General features: G+C 41.1%; 1 protein-coding gene across 4 annotated transcripts in view; it reads left to right on the top strand.

Annotated features, from left to right (window-relative positions):
* The window catches only part of AFF1 (AF4/FMR2 family member 1), a 203,937-nt gene that overhangs the window by 69,129 nt on the left and 113,486 nt on the right, over positions 1–21,322 (top strand). The window contains exon 1 of one of the 4 annotated variants that reach the window (XR_005833427.1): positions 511–2,884. The exons of the other annotated variants lie outside the window; for them this stretch is intronic. The gene's annotated coding sequence lies outside the window, so the exon portion shown is untranslated. Of the gene's footprint in view, positions 1–510; positions 2,885–21,322 lie in introns of those variants that run through there. 4 annotated transcript variants of the gene reach the window in all.

Raw genomic sequence — 21,322 nt, 5'->3', positions numbered from 1 at the left:
ACCAAATCTTTCAGGGCCCACTTACTCCTCAGTTCATTTTTCTGCTTCGCCAAATGTGGTTAAGGCAGTTCGTGCCTATCTGGGGCGGAGCGGAAAGGAGTGTCCCCAAAACAAGTTTAGGCAGCTGTAAGGGACTGTTCGCCTCACTCTCCCTGCCTGAGGTCGACTGTCACTAGTGCTGTCACTAGTGGCTGTCTCCAACCTGTCATCGTCACTAATTTGGGAAATGAACGGGTGAGCCCTGGCACCCTGCAGCCGGCTGCTCCATCTGGGAATCCCAAGAGGGCTGGACAAAACGGAAGCACAGCTCCTGGCCAGCTCACCTGAAAATATGTTACTGGAGCCCCAGGGTGCAAGAACACCTGGCGAGGGTGGAGGGAGGGCAAACAAACCAGGTTCTGCCACTCGCCGCTAACAAAATCTAAAGGCTGAGAGACCAGTGGTGGTGAAACAAGAAAGGAATTTATTTCAGTGAAGCTAGCACCAGGAAGACAGTGGGCTAATGTCCTGAGAACTGTCTCCAAGGTGCCGAGAATACGTCTAAGTTTATATAGGGAAAACGCAGAGCAAAGATCGGTGGGTACTCTGCAGCTGCGTGGCAGAGGTCAGGTTGATTATTGTCTTGGGGTCAGTCATGCAGGGTCTTGCTGGTGTCAGGGCAGTCCTTATTGCTTGAGGGGGTAGTTTTGGTTCCCATCACTGGATATTTTGCCCACTGTGTCCCTTGCCTGAGTTAACAGATAAAGCTGGAGGGGGAAAAAAACAGTTAAGAGGAACAGATTTGAAGGCAAAATGGAGGCAGTCAGGGCTATGACTGGGTCTTCCTCCAATCTCATTGGAAAAGTCTTTTAATTATTGGGAAGCTATCAGTGGCGGATGTAAAGTTTTCCAAAATGCTTGAAAGCTCAATTTTATCATTGGCAATACATACTGTCAGTTGTTTTCCTTGAGGAAACAGACTCACTTTGTTCACTTTTGTGAAGATGACTGCCAAAAACCCAAGTTCGAAAAACCACAGTTCATCATTCTTGCATGTAAAAATGGTAGTCCGTGAAAAAACAGCTGGTTTAGCTTGCAACTCAGTTACACCAGTACTTTTCTTCTAGACGATTGTACTTCACTCTGCAGGAGTGGAGTGGTCCTTGTGTACTTCTCATTTTGTCACAAAGAACATCAAAAAGACCTCTACTCGAGGCCTTGTTGAGGTTTAACAAAAGTAGTAATTCCTACTGCTTGCTTCATTAAGGACATTCGTAAAGGACACCTGCTGTAACTGCTGGTCTGTGGTGGTGAAGAATGCGGTGTTACTAGTTGTGTTTGCAGCCACTGCCTTGGTTGGCGCTCAGGCGCCTGCAGTTACCCCACAATTGCTTTTGCACCATTAGTGCAAATGTCAGCACAGTCAAAAAGACAGATCATGTCTTTGTGTTATTCTGTAGTTTTGACCTCTCAGAAGTTCTTCGGGACTCCCAGGAGCCACTAATCACACTTTGAGATCCACACATAAAGATGCATTGGGCCTTCCTCCCAGCATTGTATTTTTTCTTGCCAGCGGTCAACGTGCCTGTGTTCCGTGGCTTGGCAGTAATACAGTCTGGAGTCTGTGAGGGGGACAACAGTGTACCGGTTCCAGGTAGATCTGAGGAGTCTCCAGGGCAGGCATTCATTCAGCATTCATGTAAGAGCTCCCCATTCCTCCAGTGTGCTCCTGGAGCCCAGGGGATGCTGTGGCACAGCCTCCCTCCATCTCTGCCTCCCTTAAGGTTTGTCCTGCTTACCTGCAGGCACTGTTGAAATACCTTCCCCGGTCCTCTTAAGAGGACCCGTTTTCCTTTGTACTTCTTACACAGTGTTTACTATATTGTTGGTTTGCATCCTCGGTGACTGTGTTTTTAAATGTCAATCCCAAAATGAGTTACTGTTTACTTTGTAATCTATGTTGTCCAAAAAAGGGAAGGGCGTTTTGTTAATGTTTTTTTCTCAATGTAATGAAATCAAAACTGAAAGCGAACAAAGTAAAACAAGGGTGCGTTAGTTGCACATTTCCTGACTGCAAGCATTGGAATGATCAAAAGTAGCGAACGCGGTTTACTGCTGTGGCTTTTTTCCTTGCTCACTGTAGCCTCTTGGTGCCCAATATTCAACAAATATTCAAATTGGAGCTGGAGTTCTGAGCGGCCGGGTACTGTGTGTTCCCGCGGTGTGTTTGTACATTGTTAAAACCTGGCAAGAGAGCACTAGCCAGGAGCCTGCAGGCGGGGCTGGGCCGCGAACGAGCGAGCGAGCGAGCAGGCTGCGTCGGCACTCGGGCTAGGTGCCCCCGCCCGGCGCAGCCTCCGGCTCGGGCCGGTGGAGCGCCGTGCCCATTTAAGGAGGCGGACCATACCACCAGAACTTTCTTGACAGGGGGTATTCAGGCGAACGCGGACAACTTTCGGTGAGCCGAAAGACGATTTCGCTTCTCTTCTAACGCCGGCCCGAGTTCTAGTGCCGCTCGGTGGGGGCTGTGCGCTGGTGGGCTTTGGACGTGGGCTTCTTGGGTTTCCCTTCTGCGAAATCGCCCCGAGGGATCTCACTGGCTCTGAATTCGGACGCGACGTTCCCCGAGCTGGTCCAAAGTGTAGTTCGCCTGCAGAGGCCCCAGTGCCCGGATGTCCATCAGGATTAGTGCGAGCCAATACGGTCGGAGCCCGAGGCTGCGCTGAGGACGCCCGGGCTCGGGAGCAGGTAGTCCCGTAACACCGGGGAGTCGCGCTGGGGAGACCGTCCCCGCCCGGCCCCGGCAAATGGTGAGCGCGGCGCTGGCAGAAGGGCCGCGGGTTGAAGGCTCCGATGGACAGAAGTCCTTGAGCTCTGTAAACTGAATTATGGCAGCCCAGTCAAGGTAAGCCAGGCACCGAGAGAAACTTTTTAAATGTGTTCGTGGCTAGGGGAATTGAAGGTTGCGGGCAGCGGTGGGGGAGGGACGGTTGGGGTGCTGCGAAGACCGGCAGGAAGCAGCTTTGTCATTGCTTTCTCATCATTCCCGATGCTGTGGTTCATTACTTAATGTCAGATTTAAAAAAAAAAAAAAAAACAGTTGGGAGAGCATACTGGACAATTCCTGCAGAGGAGAGGAGAGCGGTTGAGTTAAAGTGAAAAGTTCAATTTCTACCGTCTTCCAAAATAATTGTTATTCTCGGAGGAATTAAGTTGTTTTAACTTGGTTGCCTTTGCCCAAATTTTTCATTTAGTTTCTTTGTGCACCTCCCTTTGGTTCTCCTGATTTGGGGGTGGCGGGGGGAGGGGACTAGTATTTTGATCGGAATTTTAGAAATCATTTCATGTAAAAACAGCTCGCCTTGGAGAAGGTGGTTGAGAATTTGGCTGGTGGGTGATCGAAAATTTGACTGCTAAAATGTATTCCACGTAAAACGGCACAGCTTGCGAGTATCTGCTGAGTAGGCAAAGACCGGGAATGTGCCGGGGTTGGTGAGGGGAGAGGATAATGAACTGCAGTTGCTGTCAGAGGAACGCTATTTGTAAGAACCTCCAGCTCTGACTTTCCATAGTTGGTTCCTTTTTTTTGGTAATGAGTGTTAAGGAGTGATGACAAGGCATTAGTGATCATTACACGATTCAGACTGAAGTGTGTGCGTTCATTTTAGTTGTGACAGCAGTTGGTGCTTAAGGGAAACTTAGAGTTATATTTAAATTCTTTTTTTAACTTTTAGTTTTACTAGAAAGCAGTTTGGTGTCACCTGTTTAAAGTAATAAGGCTCTTCAAGTTGATATTTGGTGGAGTACAGTGATTTGGGGATGTCTTCGAAGGCTAAATACGTTTCAGGTCTGAAAACTGAAAGAAATAGACTAGCTCGAATGCTGAAGTTTGGGCTCTATAAAATTCGAGACTTTTTCCTAAGAGGACTTTCTAGGAAGAGAAACAACTACTCCATAGAGTGTGCTATTTGCTTTATATATTTAATCCTCTCAACTCCATGGTTTATCCCCTGCCCCATGTTCTTGGTTGTTTTAAGAAAGGTGTTCTTAACTTGTGACCGAGTAGTGGGAAAACTTAGATGAGAAGCAGAAGTTGCATCTTCGTTTGCCAACCTCTAATGAAATTTAACTGCCAAGGGGGTCTATGGAATAAAGCCGTAGATTAAGATACCTTGGTCTAAGAAATTAAGTAAATACTATCCAACAGAACTCAATGATACAGAGCTGGGATCTGAACTCAGGTGCAAGTCATTTCAATGCCTCAGCTCTTAAACTAAGAGTAAAATGAGACAATAGCTAATTGGACACTGCGTGCAGTGTGCCAGGCACAGCTGCTTTAATTGGATTATCTCTTTGATCCTTCTCAGTCACTTAAAGAGGTAAGTACTTTTATTTTTCACATTTATCGTGAAAGAAACTGAGGCCCAGCCAGCGTGTTTCTCGCCTGAGGTCACATAGGTAGAGCAATGCCTGCCTGGGCTGCTCTGCAGCATTTCCTTACTTCCAGACTTCCCCTTTAATCCTTCAGGTGAGGTGTGAAAAGGGAACTGCAAAGCCTCAATGTAAGTGTACAAAAAGCAATGTCTGCTAAAAGTGCTTTGCTACAAAATGGAAAAATCTGAGTTATCAGTATGGTAGTTCAACTTGTTACTAATAGAAATAAGAGGACTGTATATATTCTGCTCTTCTACCTGGCCTTCAAACATGCCCTTGAACCAGGAACAAAGCCGCAAGGCCATGATGTCTGTGGTTTTCTTAGCCTGCATAATGGGAGTGTATCTCACAAGTTGTAAATATTCACTTTCTACAGTTACATCTGGATTGTGGTCTATGCTCATTGTGTTTTTCTTTCTTTCTTTTTTTTAAGATTTTATTTATTTGAGAGAGCAAGAGAGAGCATGAGCAGTGGGGAGGGGCAAAGGGAGAGGGAGAAGCAGACTCCCTGATGAGCAGGGAGCCCGATGTGGGACTCAGTCCCAGGAGTCTGGGATCATGACCTGAGCCAAAGGCAGACGCTCTACCAACTGAGCCACCCAGGTGCCCCTAGGCATTGTGTTTTGTGGGACAGTAGGTAGGTAATCTTTGAGATCTAAAGAGAAGGTCACACATAGTTTTGGATTTCAAGGAAACCTCAAGATGGGTCAAATTGTTGAGAGCAGTGCTAAGAGAAACAAAACCATCACCTCTGATTTATAATCTAGGGTAGTAAAATCCTGCCCAGGTGCCAGCCACAGTGTCTGTTTTCTGTCGGAGCAATTAGTTTGGATTGTTGGACTCATTGGCCCTTAAGATTCATAGCTCAGTTTGTTCTAAACACAGTTGTTTCATTGTGCACTATTTAAAATAGTTTGACTTTTTTTCCCCCTTAGTAGAAGAGGCAGATGAGAACTTAGATGAAAATGAATTTAGTGGCACTGACAGTGAATACATGAGATGGCCATGGCACTTCTCTGTCATTATTTGGCATTGCTGTAAGGTAATATTCTTCATTTGATACTTGCAGTTGGTATATGACTAATTTTTCTTGTGAATAGGCTAGGCAGTGTATTCCTTTTCTATAGTCAGCTCCTTAAGATGTTGTCTCACATTTTTAGTATCTCCCGCATAAGCTAGAAGTATTCTGAATGAGGGAGGGACTGCCTAAGTATTTCTTAGGTTATGAACCTTTATAAATTGAAGTTGACCAGTTCCCTCCCTCATTTTAAACCTTAAAGTAGGGGGGAAAGCCCCTAAAAGTAGGAAGTTGATTATTCTGTTTTGCTTTGTGGTTCATTGTTTTCTCCCAGAAGTGGGAGATATCTGTTGAATGAAAGGTCAGTTGCCTATGTTTTAAAAATTAGATTTTGGGTCAATATTTTGAAAGCATTTAATATTTGGTTTGAGTATTTGAGTTGTGGAGAAAGGCAGTCACTTAGAAATGCAGTGCCAGAGCAGAACATATATTATGCCTCAGCTCTCAGATTGGAACCTGTAAGTACAACAGATACATTGACTACTTTCTGATGGGAATTATAACAAACTTGCTTTCTTTAATGTGAAATAGTTACAGATCATGGCTTTAGTTTCCGAATTCTCATCTAAGGCACAGAATACTTTATAGAAGTATACAACCTGGCATGCCCTCTTTTGAGAATAGCTAGCCTATGATGGGGGGAGGGGTGGGTATGGAATCTCAATAGTTTGAAGATTTATACTTTTCTGTGAGGATTAGCTTGCTTTAGATTGAGCAGTGTGTTGATGGATAAAACAGAAGGGAGGGCTTTGTCTGGTTCCTCATCTCTGCTAACCCCCTCATTGAAGCAATCCTTGAATTCTAGAAAGGAGTATATACATACCTTCCTTCACCTACTCCCAGGGATTAATGAACCAGTTTTAAAATGCACCTCGAGCTCCTGGAGAAGCCCTGCTCCCCCCCCCCCAGGGGGGGAGTGGGGGAGTTGAAATTCTGTAGGAGAGTAGCATCTGGTGGCTGAGCACATCTCAGAAGAAAGCACTTTCAGACAAATTGCAAAAGGAAATTAGGTTTAGTCAGTTCTCCCACAGCGTTTTTGTTTGAATTTGACTGAAGTTAATGTTAATGAAGTTTAAAAAATAATAATAATAAAGCAAAGTCAGATTGTTCCCAAGATTATTATGAAGCCGGTTTCTGGTGGATCTCTTTGGTGAGGGAAATTTTTCCATTGCAAAAAGCATTGCTCTTAAACTGGTACAGAACCAGTTCTGCTCTGTCCTCTGCCCTCCTGATTTGTGAGCTACTGATTACGTTGGAAGAAAATTCATGAAAGCAAAGAAGCGCTGATTGAGTATGAGCAAATAGCAAAGGAGAATGCTATGGTATTTTGGAAAGTGCCGTTCAAGGGAGTGATTTCGAGAGGGAAATAATTTATGCAGTATTTTGACCCACTGAATGTCTTCATTTTTTCCCTTATGACGCCATTGTAAACAGTGTCCTTGACAGAAGAGAAACACAGACAGGTCTCTTAAGTGATTTCCTTCTAGTTCATCCTGAGAGCCAGCTGAGCTTCCTGACTCACAGACTACAGCTTCTTCCAAGATAAAGAAGGAGAACTGAGTCATTTTTTTCAGTCAGCTGGTTTATGGGGACGTTCTTTGGCAACGTTAATGCAAGTGATCTCTCCAGAGATTTAGGGGATTCTGTATGAGAGCATGAAAAGGTATTCAATAGCTGCTTCTGTACTGTTTTGAAAATGGAATTTAGTGAATGCTGCATTTAAGCAATTTAAATTTCATGTATTTTCAGTAATGAAAAATGTTATCTTAATCCTGGATAAGAGGGAAATCTCATTTTGGTACTGTCGTTTGGTTTGAGCCCCCAAATCTATATATTACCCAATAGCTGTAAAGTGGAGGAATTATAAAGCCAATTATCTTCATTGCTGCTTTGAGATATAACATACAATTTGATTGCTTCTAAATATATAAACTTAGTTTTCTATTAGGAAATTTCTCCATTTCGTTTGTTTTCCAAGATTGGCAAATAAACTTAATTCCAAAATCTTTTAAAAGAGAAAGTCCTGTGAGTTGTAGTGAGAACTACAACTGGTAGCGCATTCTGATTTTCTCTCCCTACTAGTTGGAAATAAAAATCTACATCTTTAGGACAAAGTTTCTTGGCTCAGAAGTACAAACGTAACAAGCTTGGATATCATAATCTCTGTTGTGGTTCAGTTACATTTTATTGGCATAGGGTGTGTGCATAACTTTTACAGCAGCTTAAATGATTACCCTTTTTACGTAAGTGAAAAAAATTGGGAGAGAGAAAGCTGTAGTATTTAGCTCTGCTTCAGGTTGTTGTTAATTTTATTATGAATATACATGTATTCATTTGCTCAGAATAATACAGGAGGTTGAATGCACAGTAATATCTTGCTCAACTATAAATGTATCAGGTGGAGCTTAGCTTTAGGCCTCAAGGGGAAAAATAAGATAACTCTTGGTGTTAATGCCCTAGAGACCCTAAAGTAAAAATTAACTTCAAAACAATCCCAAGTGCTGACTTTTTGTGTCTTGGCAATGATCAGTGTTGAGAATCTTTCCTCTGTGCAAACTTTTCCCCTTTCCAAGCTGTCCACAGTGAGTTAAAGCTTAACCCGATGGTCACAAAGCCAGCAGACTTGATATCCTGAAAGTCTTGTTCTCTGGTGAGAACATAACTTTTCTTGTTATGGTTTATTGGCTTTGTTTTTAGTTTAACCCGATTGAACAATCAGATTCTTAAGGCTGTTATTAAGCAGTAATTTGAGGTCAGGTTTAATATATTAAGAAGAATTCCAGTACTGATATCCTGTCAAAAAGAACTGAAGCTCACTGAAGGGACAAATATATATCGTCCATTGACACCTAAACGGCCATTAATTTGGTATTAAGTATTATATCTCCAAAGGGCACCCACAGTTTGACCACACTCTAAAAGTACCAAGAATTGTTGTTGCTCCATAATGTTGTTGCTCGTATAATGATGAATACTTGGAGGCCTATGGGCCACATGATCCTTTGGGTGGGCTGGAGACAGTTAAGAATGTAACTCTTGAGTCACTGGCTTGCCTGTATTTTACCCCAGATGATCTTGCCTTTCTTTTTTTTTTTTTTTTTAAAGATTTTATTTATTTATTTGACAGAGATAGAGACAGCCAGCGAGAGAGGGAACATAGGACGGGGAGTGGGAGAGGAAGAGCAGGCCCCCAGTGGAGGAGCCTGATGTGGGGCTCGATCCCGTAACGCCGGGATCACGCCCTGAGCCAAAGGCAGACGCTCAACCGCTGTGCCACCCAGGCGCCCCCCTGATCTTGCCTTTCTTTTTAGTATTGCTTACTGCTGGATTGGCAAGTAGACAAATAAAGGAACATTTTAGATGCAGGGTAGTCCTATTAAGTTCAAGGTTCTCAAACTTGATTAGACACTAGAATCACCAGGAGTGCTTGCCAGTGTGCTGATTCCACCCCCCGAGATTCTGATTGGACCTTTTGTGGAGTCTGTGTGTGAGAGATACATAAAGTATATCGTTCATTGCAGTTACATTTTGACTTAATATATGCTCATATATACACGTCCTCCGTCCCCCGTTGAAATAGACAAGAGGCTGGTAGGGAAAGTAGATCTCCATCTCTGTAAATTTATGTTACCTGTCGCAAACTGCAATTGCTCAAGTGTCCAGATGCACTAAATTTAAGAAGTAAAAGGAGAAGGAAGGTACTAAAAGTAATGCCCAAGTTTGATAATGCAGCTCTTTCCTAAGAATTGTTTCTTCCAAGAACCTGGATATGTAATTTGCCCATTCCTGCCCATTCTGGGCTGCTTCCCAAAACTATGAACGCACACGCTACACACACCCCAGTTTATCAGGCGGCAGATGTTTTTGTTCCCTGGGGAAAAGTTACAACTGTGAATCAGTCAATTATACCCAAACTCTATGAAACTGAAAGGTGGTGGTGGTGGTTTGTTTTTGTTTTTTTTTTTTAAACAAAACATTGCCTTCGTCTACTGTCGTTGAACAAATAATATTCAACAAAAATTTTAAATGGGTCTCCTACTGGGAAGTAAATGTTCAAATTATAGCAGATGTCAGTTCCTGTAACAAAATTCAGGAAACACTTTCTGGTATGTGGGTGTTGTAACTCTTCAGTTCTTGGAACTTTCCTTCAGGAAACTGTCCTGTCAGAAGGGGGGCAGTTGATAAAATATGGAGCACAATTCACAAACAGTGTCCTGCAGTGTAATTAAATTTTGATTTGGTGCATATGTTTTCTTGGTCACACTAGAGCCTGCTCTCTCACGTGACTTTCATCCTGGATCATGTGCATCTGGATAACTTGTTAAGTTGCTCCCCTTATTCTTGTTGCCTTAAAAATGCAGGTGTACCTGATTTACTCTGGGTGTGAATTTTTGGAGTGGTATAAAATTAACCAGTTCCCATTGTTTTGGGTAAAAGAATGAAACCTGTTTCCTAGTTTTGCAGAAATTGCTTGTTTTTTCTCCTGATTAATAAATTAATATTTTACCATAGACATTTCTAAGTAAGATGACCCATCTAGTAAGTTGGTAGCTTCAGCTGTCATGAGTCCATGATACTATGATTTTTGTGTGTGTGGTTTTTTTAAAGGAAAACAGAGCCTCTTGAGTTAATACGCTGAATTTTAAATACTTTAAAAATTTTGTTAAAAGGGATATTGGTACAAAATTCTGGACAGTAACACATAGCTAACTCTCTTTTTTTTTTTTTCAAGTAACGTTGATCTGCAATTACACTTCTAGGAATTAGGTTTTTCTGTTATTTTATAGTCAGTGTATCTACCTTTACCCCCTCACTTCCCTTTTAGAGTTAAACCATACTTGTGCTAACTCTCCATTTAAAAAATTGTGTAAATATAAACCTTGTACCACAGGAAAGAAATTAGGCAGCCACATTTACTGACACTAGCATAGTAAAAAGATACAGTGCAACCCAGTATGTTACATTTGTTTCCAAAATCAGTTTCTAGCTGAAAATGTTGGAAAGAATAGAGAGATGATTGTTGTCTGCTTGTCGTGTTACTTGGTTTTAGTAAAATTCAGAATAACTGATTAAACATAGTTTTTTTGTTTTTAAGTGGGAACTGTGCCCAGAAGACAAAAAACTCTCAATTGGAAGTTAATAAAAGATTGAGTTTGATAATTTTGATCATTTTGCTGATAGTGTGCGGTTTTTTTTTTTGTTTGTTTGTTTTTTAAAAAATTTTATTTATTTATTCGGCAGAGATAGAGACAGCCAGCGAGAGAGGGAACACAAGCAGGGGGAGTGGGAGAGGAAGAAGCAGGCTCATAGCTGAGGAGCCTGATGCGAGGCTCGATCCCATAACGCCGGGATCACGCCCTGAGCTGAAGGCAGATGCTTAACTGCTGTGCCACCAGGCGCCCCTGTTTTTGTTTTAAATTTCATGACAGATGCCTTATTCTTGCAAATAGCTTCGTATTTTTCTTAACAGTCATGTTTTTCTAAGGATAAAGTGAAAATCATAGATTTACTTAATGTGGACTTTAATTCGTAGGCTTTGAAAAGATTATGACAGTTCTCATGATAAGCCTAGAATAAAACCTGCTCTCTTCCTGAGGTCATCCATATTCTGGTGGTACTTCCAAGGTGTTGGTATTATCTATTATTTCAAACTCCTACTTGGTCTTTCGGTAGCTTGGTAAATGACTTTTTTGACAGGAGGGGAGGGGAATAGCTTGCTTTCATCAGGATATATTCACTATCACCCAGATCTTTTATCTCTTATGTTACTTCTCGTTTTATGAATTTTTTTCTTAGCCCAAGTTGTTTTTTTTTTCCTTTACAACTTTGAGGTATATTTTACATATCATAAGAGTTGCCCATTTCAAGTGTATATCCAGTTATCTTTACTAACTGATACAACCATCACCATAAATCATTTTTAGGACATCTTGTCTCCCCAGTAAAATCTCTCATGTCTGTTTATAGGTAATCCCTGTTCCTAGCCCCATGCAATGGTCTTTCTGTGTGTAAATTTGGCTTTTGTGGGTACTTCACATACATGGAATGTTATGGTCTCTTATATCTGAATTTTTTCACTTGCATAATTTTTTTGAGTTTCATCTATGGCATAGCATGTTATCAGTTCTGTCCTTGTAATAACTGAGTAGTATTCTGCTGTCTGAATATGATAGACTGGTTGTTGTGTATGTGTGTGTGTTTATGGGGTAGGGGTGGCTATTATGATAATGCTCCTATGAACATTTGCATGCAAGTCTTTATGTAGACATACATTTTCCTTTTGCTTGGTTGAATACCCAAGAGTGGGATTCCTGTGTCCTAGGATAGTTTTATGCCTTTTGGAAAAACCACTACACTGTTTTCAGACTATATGTCCACGCTAGCCCATATTTAAACTGATCTAATTCAGTCAATTTTTTGCAGGTTATTTTACTATCTTTAGAGTCAGCTGGGCTGTGGAACTGGTGACTCTGAGATCTGATCAATTTTGCATTGATTATTAAAAAATAATGTGACGTTTTAAATACATATGGCTTAAAAACACAACAACCGTTTTTTCATAGAAATACTTTATAGTATTCCTAAAATTGGTTGGGTTTTTTGATGCAGAAACTTATATCAAGGAATATTTAAAGAAAACCAGATTAACATTTGAAGTATCAATGCATGTTTTTGTCAAAGTAGGAAGTAAATCTTCCAACACACAGCTCATAAACCCCGCAAATAGCTGTGTATATGTTTATAAAATATATATTTTATAAATATATATGAATTTTATATGTATACCATATATATATATAAATCCTTTATTTCAGAACTGCAAAATAGCCCTAGAAATTATTATATAATTGTGTAGTTTTGTTTTTTTTTTTAATAAAAACATTCAGGCAAAAATTAGCTGTTCCCATTCACTGCAGTCTTGAATGCAGAGATAGGTTATCTGAGTAGAGCTTCTGGAAATTATCTTTAAAACTTGGGTCCTGCCAGGGGAAGGTGGTGACCATATGCCCCCAATCGGTGGTGTGTTCCAAACTTCAGGAAAAGATAGATCTATTTTATGAACAAAAATACTTCATGAAATGCTCTGAAATTGTCTTTAGATGTGTGTGTGATGGTAGTGAAAGTGAATCATCTTTCCAGCACTCCCGCTGCTGTTCTGTAAAAGAGCTGTGAGGCCCTGGTTAGCGGTCTCCTACATGGTTGCCTTTAATGAGGCTGCCCCGTGTGCTTTCAGCTTTAGAGCCTCAACATTATGGCATGTTACTGGAATTCACTGCTTCTGGGTATTAATTTACCTATCCCTTTTAAAGATTATATCAGCATTAATAGCTTTATGACTGTGGCCAATTCACATACATGAACAGTGCTTTTAATATTATCCATATTATGTATTGATGAGTGCCTCATTGCTCACTGAGAGCCAGCCGCAGTGTGCAGGGCTCTGAGCTGGTTCAGACAGATATATCTGTCTCCCGACATGAAGAGGAGCTCACAACTGGTTGGGGGGTGGAGTGGAGGACAGAAAATTAAGCAAACAAACTGGCCAATGAAACAATCACAAACTGTTAAAGCACCATGACATAAAGCAAATGGGGTGTCGTGACAGAGAATAATGAGAGTGTGGAACTTGATCTCATGTCAGCCACAAGGATCTCTGACAAAGTTGACCTGAAGTGGAGAAAAAACAGGTCATGATGTATGTCAGAACTAACTGCCCTTTCAGAATATACATGGAAATAAGTGATAATAGTGAAAAGGATGGTGTTTTTAAACAGGGCAAATATGGTTTTAGGAAATACTGCCATGTGGCAGTTTCTTGAAATAAAAATTATTTTTGTGGATTAATTCTATCAAAACTCAGCCCTGTGGTTTTTGTTTTGTTGTGTTGTGTTTTGTTGTTTTTTATGAAGGCAAAATGAGTTCCATAACAAATTGTACTTTTAAAATAGAGACTCTATTTTCGAAGAGTTTTCCTTAATTGGTGCGTAAATATAAACAAGTTAAACGTGTGGAAAAGAAATTTGAGAGTACGTTTTTCTTAGTTTGGAAAGCCATCAAATAAGGATTGGCGATAGATTTAGGGAAGTCCCAGCTCAGTCCAGTCATAAGGAAGTGAAGATTTAGACAGTAAGGAGGGTATTTAGCCTGGCTATTAAATACAAAGGTTAATTTACAAAGCAACCTTTCATGCATGTGAAGGACTGCTATAGGAAGTGTGGTGAAAGATGGCCTCCACCTCACCAAAAACAGATCTTGAATTAATAAATTATATATGTTAAGGGGTTTAAGGAAAAGCCCAGGAATGAACTTCTCATTGAAGATAATTAAACATGAAAACACAGTGGAAGGTGGAATTCTTTTAGTCTGTTTGAAATAGGAAATAATCTTCTACCTTGGGTATCTTAGGAAGTAGCAGCTGGTTTAAGTACCTTTTTCTCAAGGGATTCTGTGGCTTCTTGAAAAAAAAAAAAAAGTGATCACAACGAACTACTATAGGAACTGAAAGTTCGTACCTCTGCCTGCACCACAGCTGTGTTTGATTATACAAAGTTACTTCAGGGATCCTGCATTCATTATCACCTCATCTCTTTCGTACCTCTGTTTTACAGTGACTTTCAAATAAACATATTTACTTGTGGCCCTCTTGTGGCATAATATATGATAATTTTGTGAATGTATTGTGAACATATAAAAAGAACGTATATTCTTTATTTTCAGGGTCCAGAGTTAAATGTGGATTTGTACATCAGACCTGCCTTACATAATTTCTGTATTCTTATTTTTGTCCATTCTGTGGACTGAGAGATAAAATAAGTCTGATATAATTAATGAGCTTCTGTTTCTCCTAATAATCTTCTGAAGTCTTTGCTTTACGAATGTTCATCCAATGCTTTTGTTACACAGATATTCATAACTGTTATGTCTTCATTTTAAATTGCCCCCCCCCCAAGTATTACTTTTAAGGCTTCTTCCAGAAGGTTTCTTTGAGTATTGTATATTTTTTGAAAGCTATATTTTTGTATCTTTTATCTATGTGGAATTTGTTTTGGTTTAAGGAGTGAGGGTTCTGGAGTCCTCCTTTCTCTCAAAAGTAGTCATTCTGTTCTCTCTATTCAAGACTCATTGTCAAAACTGAATCACTGTACCTTTATAATATAGTGTGTTAATATGCAAGAGAGCTGATCTCCCTTCTTTACTCGTGCTTTTGGAATTTTCATGGATATATTTCAAGATCGACTTGAGTATTTTGTTAAAAAAAAGCTAGTGGCCTTTTAATGGGATAACTTCCTATAAAAACCTCATCCTGTTTTTCAGAAGTATTAAAGTTTTAGACAGGATTACTGTGTTCTTTGCAGATTTTCATGGAATGGAAAAGTGTAGGTTTGAGTGCCAGGGACTCCTGAATCACTAGTCAGACACCACTTGTTTATTTTGGGGACATTTGGGAAATCTTGTTTGCCTCAGTTTCTCCAGGAGGAAGTGAAAATATACATTTGCTTTTGTCCCAAATGAATGCATTGTTAATCTCACTCTCCGGAGTAGAATTGTATTTCAGTAGGTGACTCACATTGGACTTTAGGCAGAAGGAGGATTTTGTAGTCTCTATTGCTGTAGAGAAGATCTCACTTTCTTTTCCTTTTTTTTTTTTTTTTTAACTTTCTCTTTCTCTCTCTCTCTTTTTTTTTTTTTTAATTTTGTTTTTAAGTAATTTCTACACCCAACATGGGGCTTGAACTCACAACCCGAGATGAAGAGTTACATGCTCCACTGACTGAGCTAGCCAGGCGCCCTGGGAGGATCTCACTTCCTAGCAGATTTTTTTTTTCATTCACTTTTCCTTGACCGTAATAGGTAAAATTTCGACTCTTTAAAATATTCTGTAGTTCAGTAAAACAAAAGCAGCAATATACTAAAGTTAATTATAATTAAAATGAAAGAGAAACGTCTTCTGTAATTTTCAGCAACTGGACCAAACATTTTCTTTTTGTTCTTTTTCCACTTTTTCTTTAATTTTAAATGTTAGCACATTTTGAATCATTCTTGATATGTGTTGGATAGGTAATTTATTCAGTGTAGAGGGGGAAAGATGAGGTGGAGGTTACTTTAGGCTGTTGTGATTTTTTTTTTTATTGTCATTTTTTCTTAAATTTGAAGAGGAACATAAGACTTCCAGTTCTTTTATACTTAGAAATGCCATGCTAAGAATATATTTTTAAAAGCCAAAAGCAGCCTAGTTAATATTGACTAAAGCAAGGTGTTATTTTATACCTTGTGCTAGGAGCCAAGGTAGTAACAGAACTCACACACGACCACAAAAAAGATGTTGCGATCTGTTCATGATGCTGGGTGTGGAAGCTACTCTGACTTTCGTATTTATGGGCTTCACTCATTTGTGTTTATTTCTAAGACTGTCATACTTGAAGAAGAACTAGTATAGCTCCCAAACTAAATATTGAAGACCTAGGAGTTTTTCTTTTCTCTTCATACACGCAGGTACCTGTACACGTATGCTCACGCAGAACACAAATGTTGCTTCAGCAGAAGTTGGAATCCTAATGCGGACTGAAGTGGTTACTTCTCATTGTGCCTTTAAATATTAGTTTAAAATTAGCCAACGAAAAATCGCATTTCTTGTTTTTGCGATCTCGTTTTAAAATTGGTAAGGAAATAAACAGATTTTTGGCAATTGTCTTTAACTTTGTAAACTTTAATTGTTCAGATTATCAAGAACAGAAAATTCAGATCTTATAGATTCTTAAAGAATTCCTTTAAAAATTGTGCCCAAACTGTAGGACAGCAAAAGCCACTGTAATGGTGGTGGTGGTGTTGTTGTTTTGAGAGAAACCTTTCTGATTTAGTTCAAAAATCATTTCTTTCACTATGTTTTCATAGTTGAATTGCTGGTAAGAGTGGATGTTATTTCAATAGATGTTCGGAATTTAAAAAGAAAGCATGCATGATTTCCTATTTACAAACTGCTTTTCTTCCAGAAATGGGTTTGGAGCACAGAAAATATTTTGCAGAAGCAGCAACGAAAATCATGTGATGAAGGTTAGGCCCTAGGCTGAACCCAGAATGTTTCTTCACTTATGGTGCCAAAATGTCAAACATGTGGTACAATAATGGAAAACAGTGCAATTGATTAAACAAGGCAGATGAACCATGCTTGAATAAATTCGACAGTTTATCTTCTGCTTACTTACGTTGGTTCTTTTGGTGGGAGGGACGAGTGTTGTAAGGGACCTTTAGGTTTAATAGGAAGAAAAGGTGGAAAAAATACTCTTGGGAGTATTTCTGTTGTAAACTCTGTGTACTTTGAAGGGCACAGACCTTATGTATAATTTTGGCATATGATAATAGCAATTCTTTATTGTGCATTCTCTTATGTTTTGAGCCCTGAGCCAAGAATTTGCATATTTGATATTGAATCTATAGGGCAGGGGTTATCCCTCCCATTGTACGGATGAAGAAACAGGCTCATGGAGGTTAAGTGACTGACTCTCAGTGATTGACTGATCATGGTCACAGAGCCAGCAAGTGACAGCTGGCACACAGCCTCTACTCATCTACTCTAGACTTTCACATAAATGCTGTCTTTGTCCTTCATACACTTATCTGTATGGTCAGTGCTCCTTGGTTTACTAATGGAGGAAAAGAATGATGGAGAAAATGGAACATAATTTGTGTGTGTGTGTGTGTGTGTGTGTGTGTGTGTGTGTCTTTTAACTGAAGTGTATGAAACAGGAAAAAGGAATGAGATGAGAATAGGGAAGTATAGTATGTGTAAAATGCCTCTCAGGGTGAGGAAACATACAGAAGAAATGTGAGGTCAGTGTTTGCTAATGCCCTGCACTGGGAAATGCCTTTTCCCCACAACTTGGTTACCACAAGGGGAATTAAGGAGAGACAGTGCTACTGTTTGAAGCTGTGGGGTATTTGTAACTCGGGGAACTCCTATAATATTTGGAAAGGGAGAATTACGTGGGTGGAACTTCCCTGGATAGAAGATGTGAAATCCCTTGTACCCTTCATCCTCTTTCAGGAAGCTGCTTCCTTATAAGGAACTCATTTTGGAATGAAACAGGCATCCTGCTGCCTCTTCCTATTTAGTGGGAAGTGTGTGCACCCCTTTGCCTCTGCTGCAAGACACCACACTTTTCCTGCCATTCTTGGATTCTCCTTTTTTTTTTTTCTTCTCTTCTCTTACCCTGCTTCATATGCTCTCAGCTCCAGGGACCATTGTACTGTGGTTAGTACTGGATTATCTTACTTTGTCCTTGGGGAGGTGGGGGGAGGAACACAGAATGGGCGACGGGGGAGCCAAGGCCTGTGCTGCTCTGCCCAGCACTTGCACTCTAGCGGTATGTACTTACCAACGAGAGCTCACAGATAGTGAATACTTACTCTTGGCCAGGAACAGGGGCCAAGCGCCATGTATGCATTAGTTCATTTGATTCTTACAACGGTTCTGAAACTTTGGTAGCAATTAGAGCTTCGAGTTTGTGACCTGCCGTGTTGGCCATAGCTAGTAGTGACAGAATCTCGAAGGTGCCTTTCACAAAGGTAGCTCCGGATTTCCCGTGTCTGTTTTTAATGTGCCGCATTGTGGTGGATGCTGTTTTCAGTAGAAAACGAACGCTGTGACTCGGGGAATATTTCTCCTTCTCGACAGCAGGGCTCTCAACACAGGGAGGCAGGGAAAAGGGGAGGTTATTTTACACCCCCCACAAGGATATCTGGCAAAGTCTAGAAATATATTTGATTGTCACAGCCGCGAAGACAGTGTGCTCCCGTCACCTGAGACGGAGGCCAGGGGTCCTGCTGAACGTCTTGCGGTGCGCAGGACAGCGTTCTCTGACACAAAGAATTACTTGGTTCAAGATGTCAGTAGTGCCTAGGTGAGAAGCCCTGCTCTGCTGGGTCCCCCTGGTTCAGAGGTACGCGGGTGTTTGTGCCTCAGAGAACATCAGTATATTGTAGTGAGACCCCAGCTCACCCAGTGCTGGCCCCAGTGTGTGCCAGTTAGCCTGTTTGCTTCGGACGCAAGGCGTGTGTGCAGGACGCTGCTGGGCACCGTGTGGATTACACAGCCCTCTAGGAAAGGGAGAAGCGCAATGAACACTTCTGAGTGTGGTGGTGAGGAAAGGATGTGTTGAAGCAGAGGGGACGTGGGGAGGACAAAGGCTTGGATAGATAAAAGCTGCAAATTTGGAAAGGGTAAAACCTGAGTGTTTTTAAAGAGCACAGCTGGAGATACATCCGGAGACCTTTTCGGATTTCTCCTTTCTTACTCGCCGGAGCGCTCGCGCTTTACTCTGGTGCTATAGGGCATTAGCTCACTCAAACCTCACATTAGGTTTAGGGAATTGGTACCATTTTTACCACGACCTTTTTAAAATGGCTGACGTTCAGGTTAAATGACTTGTCCAAAGGACCTGCTAGAACTAAGTCGTGGCGCCCATGTGTGAACCCATCCCTGACTCCAGAGACCGTGCTCTTAACCAGCTTACGATGCTGGTAACCAGAGCGTTCCATCGTCTTGCGTATTGCTCATCTCCCTCTCTGCCTTCCTCGAATTCAGCAAAGCTGCTGCGGGAGACTGACACACAGCAGTCTCCATTCGGGGACCTCGAGTGGCCATCCGGTCGCTCTGTAGCAGACGGTGATATGGAGGGGTCAGAGGTGACGGAGCCCATTAGCAGAGAACTAAGGCGAGCCTTTTAAAGCAGCAAGGAAAGAATTCTGAGTGACATGGGGCCTCAACATATCTGGCAGGGAAGAGGTTGATCGCAGAAGCAGTTTTCAACTAACTCAAGGGAGAAAATAGGCAGAAAGGGAGATTGGTAGGTATAAGGTAACCACCTATTGTATTACAAATTTACTTGTGTAAAATGCATGTCTAAAATCTGGGCCTTTTGTATCTTAGATATCAGATGTAACTTAAACTAGGGAAACCATAGAATCAGGCCCTCCTTAAAGCCCAAAGCTTTCTGGCTTGGTAATTTTGTAGGGAAGGACTTGGAGGAAAAACACTTTGAAATATGAAGAAGGAAATGTGATTCCCGTGGTTCCTTTATAGGCACTAAATCTGAACACGAAGAAGTAGGACAAGAATTGGAGAAGATTAATTTTCTGAAACCTCGCAACCAACCTAGTTCTCAAATAGGGAAAAACAATGATTTTTCTTTTACAAAGGTGAAGATTGGAGGAGAGGGGAGGGAAAGGTGATTTAAGTCTCCACAGTGACTGCTAAGGAGATTGCCCTGAAAGCTTTCCAAATGGGAGTCTGAAATGTCCCCCTCCAAATGCATGTAGTATCTCTGCGGGATCCCTTGCAGTTTCTCAATAGAGCAAAAGCGGAAGATTTTGAAAGAGCGAGGTAAGGTTTTGCTCAGTGCGCGCACACAGAGAAACTCGTGCAGCCTGCAGACATACATAAGCTCAAGCTGTTCCAGTTCTGCCAACAGCAGCTGTCATGATGTGTCTCTCAGAGTGCAGGACCACTTCGGCTTCTTTCCTTTCAGGGAGTTGCTGTACTAGTTCATAGATGAATTTGTGCTTCCCCCTTACCCACACCCCTTTTAAAAAATATATATTTATTAAAGAGAGTGCGGTCCCAAGCAGGGGGAGTGGCAGAGGGGAAGGGAGAGAATCTAGCTGACTGACTCCCTGCTGAGCATGGAGCCCGCTGTGGGTTGAGATCAGGACCTGAGCCGAAACCAAGAGTCAGACACTCGACGGAGTGAGCCACTCAGGTGCACCAACACCCCCTTTCCCCTCTCTGATAGGGACTTCGGGTTAAACCTGAAGTTTTATCTGTAGATGTGTGTGATGGAACCATGTGGGATCTCCTCGTGTTTGGCAGCCTCTTAGATCCTGCCATATTTACTAGTTTATTCTTGTGGCTATTTTTTCCCTAACATTGTATCAGGAAAATTTTTAAACATTCAGAAAGTCGGAAGAATTTCACAGTAAAAAGCCTTATTCCCAGATTATACTATTATCACTTTATTATTATATTTGTGTTACTATGTATGTCCTCATGTCTTCATTGTCATATCCATCCATTAATCTCTTATGCCTCTTGTGTAAGTTGAAGATCCCAAAATACTTCAGCTTGTATGTCATTAAAGTTAAGTATTTATTTACAGGGTTTTCCCCCTTTAACCATAAAAGGTAGGTATGCCATGAAATGCACAAACTTTAGGAGATCTGATACGTTTTGACAGCGTATATGTCTGTGTAACCCAAACCCCTATGAAGATACAGCATTAATCTTAGGGTTAGTTTTTAGTATGTATGTGGGAAGATGATTAGAAGATGAGTAAATGGACTCATTCCTGTTTTATTTTTCCTCCTTTCAAGGTGTTAATTTTGTGTATTTTTTATTTTTTAATTGTTTTTGAAGATCTATTTTGTGAAAGGCAGAGCTTCAGCAGGGGGAGAGTCAGAGGGAGAGGGACAGAAATCCTCAAGCAGGCACCCCGCTGAGGGCTGAGCTGGGAGCCAGCTGCAGGGCTTGAACCCAGGACCCTGAGATCATGACCTGAGCTGAAATCAAGAGTCAGACGTTTTACCAACTGAGCCACCCAGGTGCTCCTTGAATATTGTTTTTATTTTATTATTTTATTTTATTATTACTATTTTTAAAGATTGTATTTATTTATTTAACAGGAAGAGGGAGAGAGAGTACAAGCAGAGAGAGGAGAGGCAGACTTCCCGCTGAGCAAGGAGCCCGACATGGAACTCCATCCAAGCACCCTGGGATTATGACCTGAGCCCAAGGCAGACACTTAACCAACTGAGCCACCCAGGCGCCCCTGAACATTG

The sequence above is a fragment of the Ursus maritimus genome, unplaced genomic scaffold (genome assembly GCF_017311325.1).
Source record: "Ursus maritimus isolate PB19 unplaced genomic scaffold, ASM1731132v1 scaffold_8, whole genome shotgun sequence".
Classification (NCBI taxonomy): Eukaryota; Metazoa; Chordata; class Mammalia; order Carnivora; family Ursidae; genus Ursus; species Ursus maritimus.
Note: the sequence above shows the minus strand (reverse complement) of the source record. Positions and strands in the feature narration are given on the sequence as shown.